Genomic DNA, 17,196 nt, shown 5'->3' on the forward strand with positions numbered 1-17,196 from the left:
GCCTCCTGGGTTCCAGCAATTCTCCTGCCTCAGCCTCCTGAGTAGGTGATATTACAAGCGCCCACCACCAGGCCCGGCTAATTTTTTGTATTTTTCAGTAGAGACGGGTTTTACTATGTTGGGCAAGCTAATGTTGAACTCCTGACCTCGTGATTCGCCCGCCTCAGCCTCCCAAGCATTTCAGGTAGAGATATTCAACCTGTGGAACACTTAAATTCTGAAGAACAAATGATATACAAATCCTGAGATTCTGGGCTTCCCAGAGATGCCCCTTCAGTCACTGCCTCCCCCTCAGTTGGCCTTAAATTGGACCGGCCTGTAATCTGAAGGCCGGGAGAGTGGCCTGAGCAAGCTGATGGGCCCCTGTGCTCACCTGAAGCAGGGGGACAGGTGTACAGACATGTTCTTGTGGCGCTTCTCGAAGCGGTTGTACTTGCGGATGTAGTGCAGGTAGTCTCGGCGGATGACAATGGTCCTCTGCATCTTCATCTTTGTCACTACACCTAGGAGGAGGGGCAGATCATAGCTCAGGTCCCATGTGAAAAGCGGGCCATGGGTAACCTGAGGCATACTGGGAACCAGAGCAGCTGAGCAGGGATTCTAAGCAAGCCCCCGTTTCCAGCATCAGTTTTACCAAATGGCTTTCTCAGCAGTGCCCGTGTGGGTATCTGAAGACCATCGTGAAAACAGACATCATCTGCCAATTTTATTATATTTTATACTTTGTTAAAAAAAAAACCTTCATGAAATCCTTTTAGGACCAAACAAGGGTATAAATGAATTAAACATTGTTAATTTGCAATCGTTGTTTTCCAAGTCTTGTACTTCCCTTTTGTAGATGTTAAACCTAAAAGTTTTGGCTAGGCACCATGCCTCATGGTTAAAATCCTGGTACTTTGGGAGGCCAAGGCAGGTGTATCACCAAGTCAGAAGTTAGAGACCATCCTGGCCAACATGATGAAACTCTGTCTCTACTAAAAAATGCAAAAAATTAGCTGGGTGTGGTGGCGCGTGCCTATAGTCCCAGCTACTCAGAAGGCTGAAGCAGGGGAATCACTTTGACCTGGGAGGTGGAGGTTGCAGTTAGCTGAGATCGCACCACTGCACTCCAGCCTGGTGACAAAGCAAGACTCCGTCTCAAAAAAAAAAAAAAAATGTTTTCAGTGTCCATTGTTCTTCAGGATTACACAAATTAAAATAAAATTCATAGTATAAGAATAAGAGAAATCAGGTACAGTAAGATGGCCAAATAGAAGCCTACACCAATCATCCCCTTCCCCACAAGAACACCAAAGTGGACAAGCATGAACACAATAAAACCACCTTTATAAGAACCAAAACACAGGTGAGTGATCACAGAGCCAAATTTTAGCTTTATATCACTGAAAGAGGCACTGAAGACAGTAGAAATAACAGTCTGGAATTGCTACCCCTCTCCCATCCTGCAGCAGTGGGCATCCATTGAGTGTAGAGATAAACTGTATACTTAGGGAAGGGAGAGCACAGTGATTGTGAGACTTCGCATTGGAACTCAGTGCTACCCTGTCACAGCAGAAACAAATACCAGGCAGAACACAGCCAATGCCCATGGAGGTTGCATAGAGACCAGCCCTACACAGAGAGGAATCACTCATCTCAGTGGTTAGAGCCTAAGTTCTGGCAAGCGTCAGCACTGCAGGCAAAAGTGCTCTGGGGTTCTAAGTAAGCTTAAAAAGGCAATCTAGACCACAAGGACAGCAATTCCTGGGTAAGTACTGGTGCTGTGCTGATCTCAAAGCCAGTAGACTTGTGGGGCATGTAACCTGCAGGCAGTGCAGCTCCCAACTCTGGGATAGACTCCTTCTTTCTGCCTGAGGAGAGGACAGTAAAGAGTAATGAGAACTTTGTCTTGCAACTAAAATATCAGCTCAGCAACAACAGGATAGGGCACCAAGCAGAGTTTTGAAGCCCCCATTTCAGGCCCAAGCTCCCAGATGACACTTCTAGATACTCTTTGGGCCAGAAAAGAACCCACTGCCTTAAAGGGAAGGGCCCAGTTCTGACACCATTTATTACTTGCTGACTGAAGAACCTTTGGGCTGTGAATAATCACAGCATTAGCCAAGTAGTGCTTGCCGTGGGTTCTGGGTGTGCTGGTTCAACCTCCCCCAGCTCCAGGAAGCTCAGCAGAGAGAGAGAGAGAGAGAGAGAGAGAGAGAGAGAGAGAGAGAGAAAGAGAGAGAGAGAGAGAGAGAAAGAGAGAGAGACTCTCTTTGGGAGAAAGTAGGGGAAGACAAAAAGAGACTCTGCCTGGTAATCGAGAATTCTTCCAGATGTTATACAAGACTGCAAGAGCAGACAGACCTCTGTGAGGCTATAAGAGCCACAGCATTACTGGGCTTGTGGTGCCTGCTAATGAAAATATGGCTGCAATAACAAAAACTTAGATTACAACACCCAAGTCCCTTTGAATAACTGGAAAGCATTGTCAATAACAATGAGTACAATCAAACCCAGACTGTGAAGACTACAATAAATATTTAACTCTTCAATGCCCAGACAGTGATCAAATATACATAAGCATCAAGACAATACAGGAAAACATGACCTTACTAAACTAACGAGGCACCAGTGACCAATCCTAGAGAGACAGAGATATGAGATCTTTCAGAGAATTCAGAAGATTCAAAATAGCTGTTTTGGGGAAATTCAATGAAATTCAAGATAACAGAGAAAGAATTCAGAATCCTATTGGATAAATTTAACAAAGAGCTTGAAATAATTAAAAAGAATCAAGCAGAAATTCTACTGCTGAAAAGTTCAAGTGACATAATGAAGAATGCAACAGATTCTTTTAAAAGCAAAATGGATTATGCAGGAAGAATTAATGAGCTTAAAGACAGTCTGTTTGAAAATAAACAATTAGAAGAGACAGAAGGAAAAACGAAAAAAAAACAATGAAGCATTTCTACAGAATATAGAAAATAGTTTCAAAGGGGCAAATCTTTAAGTTATTGGTCTTAAAAAGGAGTGGGGGGAGAGAGAGAGACAGAGAGGGAGAGAGAGAGAGAGAGAGGTAGAATATTTATTCAAAGAGATAATTAAAGAGCACTTCTCAAACCTAGAGAAAGATCTCAATATTCAAATACAAGAATGTTATAGAACATCAAGTAGATTTAACCCGAAGAAGACTATCTCAAGATATTTACTAATCAAACTGCCAAAGGTCAAGGATTAAAAAAGGATATTAAAAGCAGCAAGAGAAAAAAGAAACAAAATATAATGGAGTTCTAATATGTCTGGAAGCAGACTTCTCACTGGAAATCCTTCCTATCTGGAGAAAGTGGCAAGACATACTTAAATTGCTAAAAGAAAAAAAATTATCCTAGAATAGTATGTCCAATGAAAGTATTCTTCAAACATACAGAACAAATAAAAACTTTCCCAGAACAAACAAAAAAGTGAAGATGTTCATCAACACCAGAACTGTCCTACAAGAAATGCTAAAGGGAATTCTTCAGTCTGAAAGAAAAGGACATCCATGAGCAACAAGAAGTTATCTGGAGGCCAGGTGTGGTGGCTTACACCCATAATTGCAGCACTTTCCAAGGTGGGTGGATTGCTTGAACTCAGGAGTTTGAAACCAGTCTTAGGAACATGGTAAAACCATGATCATGCCACTGCACTCCAGCCTGGGTAACAGAGTGAGACCCAATCTTAAAAAAAAAAAAATATTTAGGTACAAAACTCACTGGAAATAGTAAACACATAGACAATCATAGAATATTGTAACACTGTAATCGTGATGTGTAAGCTACTCATATCCTGAGGAGAAAAACTAAATGATGAAGTGATCAAAAATAATAACCACAACATTTCAAGATATATACAGTACAATAAGATATAAACAGAAACAATAAAAAGTTGAAAAGCAGTGGGATGAAGTTTACAAGTATAGTTTTTATAAGCTTTCTCTTTGCTTGTTTGTTAATTAGTTTGTTTATGCAATCTGTGCTAACTTGTCATCAGATTAAAATAATGAATTATAAGGTATTACTTGCAAACCTCATGGTAACCACAAATCAAAAAATATATAACAGATACACAAAACATAATAGGCAAGAAATTAAAACATACCACCAGAGTAAATTACCTCACTAAAAGAAAGACAGGAAGGAAAGAAAGAAGGAATCAAAGACTACAAAACAACCAGAAAACAAATAAGAAAATGGCAGAAGTCTTTACTTATCAATAATAACACTGACGGTACATGGACTAACCTCTCCAAAAGACATAAAAGTGATTGAATAAATAATTTAAAAAACAACAACAACAATTTATAAGGAAATGCACTGACTAGAAATAAGGAGATGGAAAAAAACAATCCATGCAAATGGAAACCAAAAAAGAACAGAAGTAGCTATAATCACATCTGAAAAAAGAGATTTCAGAAAAAAACTACAAAAAGAGACAAGGAAGGCCATTCTAATGACAAAGAAATAAATTCAAAAGAGGATATAACATTTTAAAATATGTATATTCACCCAACACTGGAGCACCCAGATATATAAATGAAATATTAATAGAACTATAAAGAGAAGCACACCACAATCCAATAATAACTGGAGTCATCAACACCCTACTTTCAGCGTCCTGACAGAATATCAACAAAGAAATACTGGATTTAATCTGCACTATAGACCAAATGGACCTCACAGAGTTTTTACAGAATATCTCATCCAACAGCTGCCAAATACACATTCTCCTCAGCATGGGAGCATTCTCAAGAATAGACCATTTTGTTAGGCCACAAAACTAGCCTAAAAAATTTTCCAAAAAATGAAATCATATCAAGCATTTTCTCTGAACATGGAAATTAAACAATATGCTCCTGAATGACCAGTGGGTCAATGAAGAAATTTAAAAGGAAATTTAAAAATATTTTAAAACAAATAATAATGGGTACACAACAGGTCAAAACCTATGGAATACAGTGAAAGCAGTACTAAGAGGAAAGTTTAGATCTACAATGGCCTACATCAAAACAGTAGAAAAACTTTAAGTAAACTACCTAATAATCTTAAAGAACTAGGAAAATGTGGCACATATACACCATGGAATATTATGCAGCCATCAAAAACGATGAGTTCGTGTCCTGTGTAGGGACATGGATGAACCTGGAAACCATCATTCTCAGCAAACTGACACAAGAGCAGAAAATCAAACACCGCATGTTCTCACTCATAGGTGGGTGTTGAGCAATGAGAACACATGGACACAGAGAGGGGAGCGCTACACACTGGGGTCTGTTGGGAGGAAATAGGGGAGGGACAGCGGGGGGTGGGGAGTTGGGGAGAGATGGCATGGGGAGAAATGCCAGATATAGGTGATGGGGAGGAAGGCAGCAAATCACACTGCCACATGTGTACCTATGCAACAATCTTGCATGTTCTTCACATGTTCCCCAAAACCTAAAATGGAATAAAAACAAAAGAAAAAAAAGGAAAAAAAATTGAACACAGTTAACACTTCAAAAAAAAAAGAAATTACAAATATCAGAGAAGAAATAAATGAATTAAAAATGAAGAAAAATATACATGATCAATAAAATAAAAGGTAGTTTTTGAAAAGATAAACAAAATTGACAAATTTTTAGCCAGACTAAGAAAAAAGAGAGCCTAGTAAAATAAATTAAATTGGAGATAAAAAGAGGAGACATTCCAACGGATACCACAGAAATTCAAACGATAATTAGAGGCTACTATGAGCAACAATATGTCAGTATATTGGAAAGTGTAAAAGAAATAAATACATTTCTAGACACATACAACCTATCAAGATGGAATTATGAAGAAATCCAAAAAGTGAACACACAGATAACAAGTAAGAAGATTGAAGCCATAATAAAAAGCCTCCCAGTTAAAAAAAAAAGGCTGAGACACGATGGCTTCACTGCTGAATTCTACCAAACACTTACAGAATTAATAGCAATCCTACCTACACCACTCCAAAAAATAGAGGAAGCGGGAATACTTCCAAAACTCATTCTATATGCCCAGTGTTACCCAGATACTAAAATAAAAGACACATCAAAAAACAAATATTACAAGCCAATATCCCTCATAAATATTGATACAAAAATCCTCAACAAAATACTGGCAAACTAAATCCAACAACACATTTAAAAAATTGTTCATTATCACCAAGAGGGATTTATCCTAGGGGTACAAGGATGGTTCAACATAAGCAAAGCAATGTGATACATCATATCAACAGAATAAAGCACAAAAACTTATGATCATGACAAATGATATTAAAAAGTCATTTGATAAAATTCGACATCCCTTCATGATAAAAGTGTTCAAACAACTGAGTATAGAAGGAATGTACCTGTATTAGTCTATTCTCACACTGCTATAATGAACTGCCCAAGACAGTGTAACCCATAAAATAAAGCAGTATTTCCACATGTCTGAGGAGGCCTCAGGAAACTTAAAATCATGGTGGAAGGAGAGGCAAACATGTCCTTCTTCAAATGGTTGAAGGAGAGAGAAGTGCCAAGCAAAGGGGGAAAAGCCCCTTATAAAACCATCAGATCTTATGAGAACTCACTATCATGAGAATATCATGGGGTACCTGCCCCCATGATTCCACTACCTTCCACCAGGGCCCTCCCATGACACATAGGAATATGGAAAACACAATTCAAGATGAGATTTGAGTGGGGACACAACCAAACCATATCATTCCATCCTGGCCCCTCCCAAATCTCATATGCTCACATTTCAAAACACAACCATGCCTTTCCAACAATTCCCTAAAATCTTTGCTCATTCCAGCAATAACTTAAAAGACCAAGTCCAAAGTACCATCTGAGACAAGGCAAGTCCCTTCTGCCTATGAGCCTGTTAAATCAAAAGCAAGTTAGTTACTTCCTAGTTACAATGGGAGATACAGGCATTGTAAATTCATCCATTCCAAATGGGAGAAATTGGCCAAAATGAGGGGGTTCCAGGCCCCATGCAAGATCAAAATCCAATAGGCCAGGATAACAAAATATTCTTCTTTGACTCAATGTCTCACATCCAGGTCACACCAATGCAAGAGGTGAGCTCCCATGGTCTTAGGCAGCTCCATCCCTGTGACTTTGCAAGGCACAGTCCCCTTCCTGGTTGCATTCATGGCTGACATTCAGTGTCTGTTTTTTCCAGGTACACAGTGCAAGCCGTTGGTGGATCTACTATTGTGGGGTCTGGGTGGCCCTCTCCTCACAGCTTCACTAGGCAGTGCCCCAGTGAAGACTGTGTGGGAGCTCTGACCCCACATTTCCCTGCTGTACTGCCCTAGCAGAGGTAACTTGTGAGGGCCCCATTCTTGCAGCAAACTTCTGCTTGAACATCCAAACATTTCCATATATTCACTGAAATTATTTCTGTGCACTTGCAGACTCAACACCATATGGAAGCTGCCAAGACTTGTGGTTTACACCCTCTGAAGCCATGGCCTGAGCTGTACCTTGACCCCTTTAAGCCATGACTGGAGCAGCAGGGGTGCAGGGCACCAAGTCCCTAGGCTACATAGAGCAGGGGGTCCTGGCCCTGGTCCAGGAAATAATTATGTCCTACTAGGCCTCCAGGTCTGTGATGGGAGGGGCTGCTTTGAAGGTTAAAGATGCATCCTGGAGACATTTTCCCCATTTTCTTGGTGACTAGCATTTGGCTTCTTGTTACTTATGCAAATTTCCACAGTTATTTTGAATTAGTCCTCAAAAAATGGGTTTTTCTTTTCTATCGTTATCAGGCTGCAAATTTTCCAAACTTTTGTGCTCTGTCACCTCTTGAATGCTTTGTTGCTTAGAAATTTCTTCTACCAGATTTCCTAAATCATCTAAATCAAGTTCAAATTTCCATAGATCTCTAGGGCAGAGGCAAAAAGCTACCAGTCTCTTTGCTAAAGCATAGCAAGAGTCATCTTTACTCCAGTTCCCAACAGTTTCTCCCTCTGAGACTACCTCAGCCCGAACTTCATTTTCCATAACACCATCAGCATTTTGGTCAAAGCCATTCAACAAGTCTCTAAGGAGTTCCAAACCTTCCCACATCTTCCGTATGCTGAGCCTTCCAAGTTTCTAGAAAGTTCCAAACTTTCCCACATTCCCTGCCTTCTTCTGAACCCTCCAAACTGTTCAAACCTCTGCTTGTTACCAGTTCCAAAGTCACTTCCACATATTTGGGTATTCTTATTGTAGCACCCCACCCTCAGTACCAATTCACAGCATTAGTCTGTTCTCACACTGCTATAAAGAACTGCCCAAGACTGGGTAATTTATAAAGGAAAGAAGTTTAATTGATTTACAGTTCCACATAGCTTGGGAGACTTCAGGAAACTTACATTTATGGCAGATGAGGAAGCAAACACATCCTTCTTCACATGGTGACAGGAGGCAGAAGTGCTGAGAAAAGTGAGAAGAGCCCTTAATAAAACCATCAGATCTCATGAGAACTCACTCACTATTGTGAGAACATCATGGGAGAAATTACCTCCCACCGGCTTCTTCCCTCGAAACACAGGGATTATAGAAGCTACAAAATGAGATTTGAGTGGGCATACAGCCAAACTTTATCAAAACTTCAGCCCGATAAAAGCCATATAGACCGACTCACAGCTAGTATCACACTGAAATGTAGAAAAACTAAAAGCCTTTCCTCTAAAATCTGAAATATGACAAGGATGCTCATTTTCACCCTTGGTATGCATCATTATACTGGAAGTCCTGGCTAGAGCAATCAGGCAGGAAAAAAAAAATAAAGGGCATCCAAGTTAAAAGGAAAAGTCAAATTATGCTTGTTGGCAGGGGATCTTTTATTTGGAAAAATGTAAAGACTGCACCAAAAAATCCTATTAGACCTCATAGATTTAGTAAAATCGCAGGATACAAAGTTATCATGCAAATATCAGTAGCATTTCCTATGTCAACTGAACAATGTGAAAAATTGATCAAGAAAGTAATCCCATTTATAATAGCTACAAAAAAAATAAAGTACCTATGAATCAACAGAAGCAAAGAAATAAAAGATCTCTACAATTAAAACTAAAACATTCATAAAAGAAACTGAAGATGACACACACAAAATAGAAATCTAACACCATGTTCAAGGATTAGAAGAGTCAATATTGTTGACATGCCTATAGTATGGAAAACAATCTACAGATTAAGTGTAATTCCTATCAAAATACCAGTGTCATTCATCATAGAAATAAAAAAAATCTAAAATGTATATGGAACAATGAAAGAGACAGAATAGCCAAAGCTAAAAGAATAAAACCAGAGGAATCACATTACCTGACTTCGAATTATACTGTAGAGGCATAGTAGCCAAAACAGCATACTACTGGAATAAAAACAGACACATAAACTGACAGAACAGAAAAAAAGAACCCAGAAATAAATTCATTCATTCATAAGAAACTTATTTTTGACGAAGTTGCCAAAGACATACACTGGGGAAAGAACAGTCTTGTCAACAAATGTATCTGAGAAAACTGAATATTCATATGCAAAAGAATGACACTAGACCCCTATCTTTCACCATATGCAAAAATAAAATCAAAATGGACTAAAGATTAAATCTAAGACCTCAAACTATGAAATTACTGAAAGAGAACATTAGAGAAACTCTCTTGGACATTGGTCTGGCCAAAGATTTCTTGAGTCACACCCCACAAGCACAGGTAAATAAAGCAAACATGGAAAAATGGTATCATGTCAAGTTAAAAAGTTTTTGCACAGCAAAGGAAACAATCAACAAAGTAAAGAAATAATCCACAAAATGGGAGATATTATTTGTAAACTAACTGACAATGGATTAATAACCAGAATATATAAGGAACTCAATACTATGGGAAAAAAAAATCAAATAGATTTTTAAATGGGCAAAAATCTGAATAGACATTTCTCAAAAGAAGTACTACAAACAGGCATATAAAAAGGATCTCAACATCAATGATCATCAGAGAAATGCAAATCAAACCACAATGAGATATCATCTCATTCCAGTTAAAATGGCTTCTATCTAAAAGACAGTCAATAACAAATGCTGGTGAAAATGTGGAGAAAGGGTACCCTCGTATACTGTAGGTGGGAATGAAAATTTCTGCAACCACTACAGAGAACAATATGGAGATTCCTCACAAACCGAAAATAGAACTACCATATGATACAGCAATCCCATTGCTAGGTATATATCCAAAAGGAAGGAAATCAATATATCAAAGGGATATCTGTAATCTCATATTTATTGCAGCACTATTCACAATAGCCAAGATTTGGGAGCAACCTAAGTGTTCAACAACAAAGAAGTGATAAAGAAAATGTGGTACAGATACACAATGGAATACTATTCAGGCACAGAAAAGAATGAAAGCCTATCATTTGCAAAAACATGGATGGAACTGGAGGTCATTATGTTAACTGAAATAAGCAGGGCACACAAAGACAAATGTTGCATGTTCTCACTTGTTTTTGGAAGCTAAAAATTAAAAACAATTGAACTCACAGATGTTGAGAGTAGAAGAATGGTTTTCAAAGGCTGGGAAGTACAGTGGTATGGTCTGGGGGTGGGGAGGAACAGAAATGATTAGTGGATACAACAATACAGTTAGAATGAATAAATTCTAGGATTTGATAACACAACAGGGTGACTACAGTAAACAATAATTTCTAGTACATTATAAAATATCTAAAAGAGTATAACTGGATTGATCATGACACAAAGAAAGAATAAATGGTTGAGGTGATGAATACCTGATTTACACTCATGTAGTTATTATGCATTTTATACCTGTATCTAATGGTCTCATGTTCCCAATAAACATATACACCTACTATGTACCCACAAAAATTAAAAATTAATTAAAATAAATTTAAAAATCAATGTATTTAAGGAAAGACTAACAGAAATCAAATTTAGCAGAGTCTAGTAATGCATCAACAAACAGAATGGTGAATGTGAATCTTCAGACAGATTTCATTTCCTTCCTAGCCATTGAAACTCTTTTAATAAAAATTAGTGTTTGGCTGCAGCTGCAGTTTGGCAGCTTAAAATTTCTGTCTTCTTGAATGTTGCAATTTACGTAGGACCCCTATTTCATAAAATATTGTCAGTGGAATGGGCATTAATTTTCAAATATACTAACATGAATCTCCACTTAGCTATTGACAGTTTTCTAACAAATAGAAGATTCCAGAGTGGGGAAAAAACTTTTTCAAGTTTATTACTGACAAAACTATCAATGTCAGTTATGGCCCAGGAAGTCCAATTTAGTATTTGTCTGAAAGAAAGATACTGTCTCTTCCTCAGAAAAAGGTGAGCCCCATGGTGTAATTTATGATGCATGCCAATGGCTGAGGCAAAAATGCATATGAATAATGCACTGTGTGCTGCCATCCATTGCAGAAAAATCTCTTAATTGAAAGGGGCCACAAGGTTTTATAGGGGCTGTTAAGCTGATCTATTTTTAGCTGAGTAACTCTTCATCTGCCCACATCAGGAAATTAGAGCCTTGACATTAATTATGGCTATGGAAGTGTTACCTGAAAAATTAATTTTATGCTGTGCAAACAGGTAGAAAATCCAGGAAGAGAGTGTCACTGATATAGACAAGTAGTTCCTCTAGAGTCCAATGAGACCATCTGTGCCTTTTCCTGAGCTTTTTCCTTTGGTTACATTTGAGCTGCTACATCCATTAGTGGAAAATGTTTTACTTCAAAAAGGAACACTAGGGAAGACAGAAATAAAGTATTTTTTCCTTGCTACTGTCCTTGTTAGTATGTATGCCCAAATGCATCAAACTAATGAGACAGTGTCATTATATGGAACAGCTGTATTGGGTATTCTGAAAGTTTTTGTACATTGAAAGGATAAAAAAGAAAAGCTATTAGTTAATCACATGTGGTCATAAAGTAATAATGAAGACAGTCACACAATATGTTGACTTCACTAATAACTAGTGCATGTGGTGTAAAGGGTGGAATTTTAAGATATTCAATTTTCCCCCCAAAGCATAAAGTACTGAAAGCTATATTCCAAACAGAGCACATGGTGTAAAAACTTTTTACATTACAAACTGTGATCCCAGCACATTTAAGTTCTCCATTTTTATTTAGAAACAGGGGGAAATAAATATTAGCTTCAATGTTATCTGTATGATGCTTAATTCATTTGCTTAATCTGAAGGTTAAAATAAATATCACCATTTTACACAATTAAGAAAAAACCTACTGAAAAATAATAAACTTTGGAGAAAATATAAACAAAAGTCCTTAATCTTTATCCTCAGAATATGATGGTAGTAAAATTAAACATATTAAATCATGCCGTGGGCATTCTAAAATTAAGCAGAAAAGACAATTGTATAATTAGAAATAGAAAAACAAGAAACATTTAAATCCTTCTTGGCATTGTAGCTTAAAATATTCCATTATCAGTTGAGTTTTTAAATTGCAATAATCATACAATCCTTTCTGGTCCCTGTAAACACAGCCTACCTAGTATAATATTAGATAAAGCTCAGTAAAATCTCAACACCAAAACTCCAACTCTACCAAACATGTAGGAATAAGAACAATATCTTTTCATTCACAGACTTGAAATTTTATGGAGTTTCATCCTCAATCACAGAGCACGCTGGAAGCCTCTTTCAGTGGAACTTTCCCTGATATAGACAGAATACGTTAAGGGATATTTCTCCAGAACCTATATCTATATTTACTATCTGAATATTTAAGGAACAAAACACCCATTTCAAACCTATGCAATACAATATACTACCTCAGATCCTCTAAGTATGCTAACCTTCAGCTTTATCATGATGTGTCTAGTTTTTTTCTAAAAATTAACCAAGGGCAGGTCTAGACAAAACTGTAAAGTTGGTAATTTATTGGTAGTACCTCCTCCTAAATTCCTCTTTTGTGTCTCACTTTCTCTTTCCACTACTACCCCAACCCTCTCCAAACCTGTTATACCCTCATATTTTTCCCTGAATGTGAGAGTTATCTCATCCCAGCATTTATATCCCAGTTTGTTAATTTATTCAATATTGATCAAGCACTTACTGACAGAGCAGGGGTGTTGCCATCTTGGACAAGGAGCTTATTCTAAAGTTCACCTTAATGAAAAACCACCTAAATCCAAAGGGCATCAGCATAACGGCGAAGGTCAGCATGATCATAAACCACAAATAACATCTCCAACCAGAAACATTCCAAATTTCTCCCCAACCAGAGACATGCTAACTCCTAGATAAGCCCCCTCTGGCCAGAAGATGTCAGCCTTGAGATAACCCCCCTCCAGGCCAGAAAGACGTCTGCCCCAAGATGACCTCCCCTCCTTCCAGAGAGATTCCAACCCCACCATAAACTTCTCCATACACGTAAATATTCCAAGCTTGTGATAAGCACCCTCACCCTAAAACCAATATATACTCTTAGTCTAAAAGAGAAAGCACTCCTGACCACAATCACCCAGAAGCACCTGTCAGGTTTTAACTAAAGAAAACCTGTCTTTGACTGCCAAGCTGCATTTCGTGTTTCTTTCCTCTTTCTTTAACTCTTACACTTACTATATGCTGGGTTCTAGACACTGGAATTAAGCATGCTTTTCTTTTCCCTTTTATCCATGAAAATAGCCCTCTTGTCCTGTGTTCTATTCTCTCCTGCTCCTGTCATTTTGATAAAGTCATCCATGCTAAGATATTGATGGGTGGAAATAATGTAATGCACTACATTTCAAGTTACAGATATGCACTTAAAATTAATCTGCTTAATTTTAAGCACTCCAGTGATTAACCTGCAATCTTTTTTCACTGGAATTTTAAGGGCCATGGGGTGTATATTATGATAGAGGTGCAAACATAAGACTTAACTGCATGGAATGGATCAATATGTTAAATATAGTGAACTCCAAGTTTCTCTTCAAAGAATCAGCATGTCAGTATGTTCAGCTCTCTTATTCTTTAATTCTCCATTTTAAACTTTAACTTTTTTGTAGTTTCAGTGAATTTTTCCACCAGTTCTAATCAGTGGTTCATGTCTGTTCCCCTGGTTCCCTGCTCCATTCTGAATCATCCCAGTCACCTGTTCCGGTCACCTGCTCTGACCCCTAGCTACCTGCCCTGACCTGCCCGTAACTGTCCTTACCACCAAACTACCCACCCCACGACTCCTGCTCATAGCCCTACTCTCTTAAACAGCCAATCAGAGTTAGCTTAGACTGTGCGGTCCAGCCCTAGTCAGTAGGGGAACGACACAGCAATAGGGGCAACCTCTGTCGGGAATAAATACCCCTTCCCCTCCCTTATCCACCAGAGCGCTTGCCATTGTTCTATTTGTGAGCCACACCCTTCTACAGAAGTAAATTGTCTTGCTGAGGAAATTTATATTCAAGTGCTACTTTTTTTGTGGTACCAAAAATTTAAATATAACAATTGTAAGGTATGCTACACTAGCACTGTTGGTTCAGTTTGGAAAGGTGGGACAATTTGAAGCAAAGGCAGGAGGGCTGGAAATAGGGAGGTACCTTCCAGGCCACAAATGGGTGAGACATAAGTGGTTGCATTCTTTTGAGTTTCTGATTAGCCTTTCCAAAGAAGGCAATCAAATATGCATCTATCTGAGTGAGCAGAGGGATAACGTTAAGTAGAATGGGACGCAGGTTTGCCTTAAGCAGTTTCCAGCTTGAGTTTTCCTTAGTGATTTTGGGGGGCCAAGATATTTTCCTTTCACAAATAACATGAAGAAACATCATTCCAGGCTATACAAGAGTACAGTAGTCTGCAGCTGTCATTTCTCACCTGCATCTCTACAAGTGGACTCCTCATTTGAGTGACTGCTTCTAATCTTGCCCCTCTCTAATTTATTCTTGATGCTGTAATGTCATCTGGAGTAATTTTCTGAAACACTGTTTTTGTCTGTTGCTGGATAACAAATTACTCCAAAACCTTATAATTCAAATTGTATTATCTCCTAATTTCTGCAAGTCATGAATCTGGCCATGACTTATCTGGATCTTCTTGCCCAGTCTCTTGCCAGGCTATTACCAAAGCACCAGCCAGGATGGCAGAAATCTCAACACTCAAAAGGAGAATCCACTTGCAAGCTGAGTCACATGGTTGCTGACAGGACTCAGCACCTCCTAGACTATTGAACTAAAGATCTCATCTCTGTTTTCACTGATCTGATAGGCATGTTGAGCTACTAGCAATTGTTCATTCCTTAAATGCACTAAGATTTCTCTCTGATTCAGGCTTGGCACATTCTGTTTCCACTCCCTGGAACATCACTTACAATCAAGGGTATGCATGTTTACAGTATGCAAAGTCATGGGTCTGGAAGAGATTACCAAGAGAATATGTATGAAAACCTCTCATTCTTCTGATCTTGACCCCACTTTTACCACCAGCTCTCACCTCATTGTTCTGCATCCCACTGAGGCAAAAATCTTTTCTAAAAGTTTCTGTACTCTTTGTTTCAACATACTTCAAACAGTTTTCGTCTCTATAATGTTGCTCAATATAATGGCCAAGTCACTGACTGGATAATACTTAACTATCAGGAGAATTTGACGCAGCTGATTTCCCTCATTCTCTTTGCTGTGCTTCCTTCATGCTGCCTCCAGAACACTAAACTCAGTTTTCCTTCAACCTCACTAGCTGTTCCTCCTTAGATTCCTTTGCAGATTTCTGTTTTTTTTCCAGATCAAGCCCAGTTCTGCCTCTTTTTCTCCTCTCTATCTATACTTGTTTTCTTGGTAATCTCTTCCAGACTCACAATTTTAAATGTCATCTATAGGCTAATGACTCCAAATTTATATCTGCAAGCCAGACTTCTCTTCTGAATGCCAGGAGTAATCAATATCTTCCTCTTTGGTTCCACTTGGATGTTATAGCATTTACGGTCCTGATAAGACCCAGAAGGCATCCTAAAATAAGAAGATTTAAGGAAGGTTTGTTTACAAAGTGACTATTTACAAAGCTGTAGGGAGGGGATGGGGGAATCTAGGGTAGTTAGTACAATGACTCTGGGTCAGCAGCAACAGAGCTGTTAAGAACTACAAGTCCAAAACCATGAGGGGAAGAGATAGTTACTAGAAACTGGAAGAAGAGAATTGTATAGATGAGGACACCAGGAAAATAGTGGGAACATTTGCTAGGGTAAGTAATACAGAGAAATTGAGGGAAAAAATAGGACTGTGAGGAAGCCAGGAGAATAGATCTATAACCTCACTTTCCATCTCCCTCCCGTCTATGCACTCCCTATTGACTGAACATAATCAAGAGCCAAAGGGCAAAGGGATCTACCAGTGAAATGAACATAGATCAATCTATTGGAGGATAGGGTAAAGGAGAAGAATAGAAAAGGATTCTGGGAAGCAAAGGGAAGTTATTCACTGATATGTAATAGGCGTCTCACAATTAACATTTCTATCACACTAACCTTTAAGTAAAAAAAAATTAACAGTTCCGAAATTCAATATTTGCCCCAAAAAACACTTCATTTTAATCGTTCTCTCTCACAGGATGATGACTCCATCCTTCCAGTTACTTAGGCCAAAATCCCTAGGGTCATTCTTGATGCCTGTATTTTTCGTATACCTACATCCAATTGTCAAGAAATTCTGTGGCCTCTATGTTTCAGAATACATCTAGAATACTACCACTTCCCAACACCTTTATAAAACCATTACCTCCTGAGACTGAATTTCTGCAACAACAGAAAAGTAATATTGTTCAAAACACTTTGTGGCCAATTTTCCAAAACACCTGATAACTTATCTATGTAGGCATATAAATGTCATTCCTAGTTTCACGGTAAAAATTACGTGCAGTTCTGCCTTTTGTATGAGATTCCTGCCCTAATCTATTACCTATCCTTTTTTAAAACACATACACCAAATTAATACAAGTGAGAGACTGAAAACTGCCCTCAATTATATACTTACAGGTTCACATAAAGATTTGAAAAAGGCCCAGAGAAATTACATGTCTGCCTCAGCAAGTTCATAACAGTAAATGAGGAATTGGGGCAGATTACTAAAAATAAATTTAAATAATTCTCTTTTGTAAACCATACTAAGCTTTGCCTGTTTAAGTCAATTTGGTAAAGAAATTCTAACACAGTGAAAATACTATAAATTTGTTTTGAACTGTTCCAATCCCAGA

General features: G+C 38.2%; 1 long non-coding RNA gene and 1 other non-coding gene across 2 annotated transcripts in view; both read right to left on the bottom strand.

Annotated features, from left to right (window-relative positions):
* LOC116527510 overlaps window positions 1-17,196 on the bottom strand; it is a 78,613-nt gene that overhangs the window by 32,291 nt on the left and 29,126 nt on the right. The window lies entirely within an intron of this gene.
* On the bottom strand, window positions 616-702 carry LOC116527745. The gene has a single exon (XR_004258708.1). It is a non-coding gene; the product is annotated as a small nucleolar RNA SNORD35 (small nucleolar RNA).

The sequence above is a fragment of the Sapajus apella genome, unplaced genomic scaffold (genome assembly GCF_009761245.1).
Source record: "Sapajus apella isolate SASKATOON/1434 unplaced genomic scaffold, GSC_monkey_1.0 scaffold55, whole genome shotgun sequence".
Classification (NCBI taxonomy): Eukaryota; Metazoa; Chordata; class Mammalia; order Primates; family Cebidae; genus Sapajus; species Sapajus apella.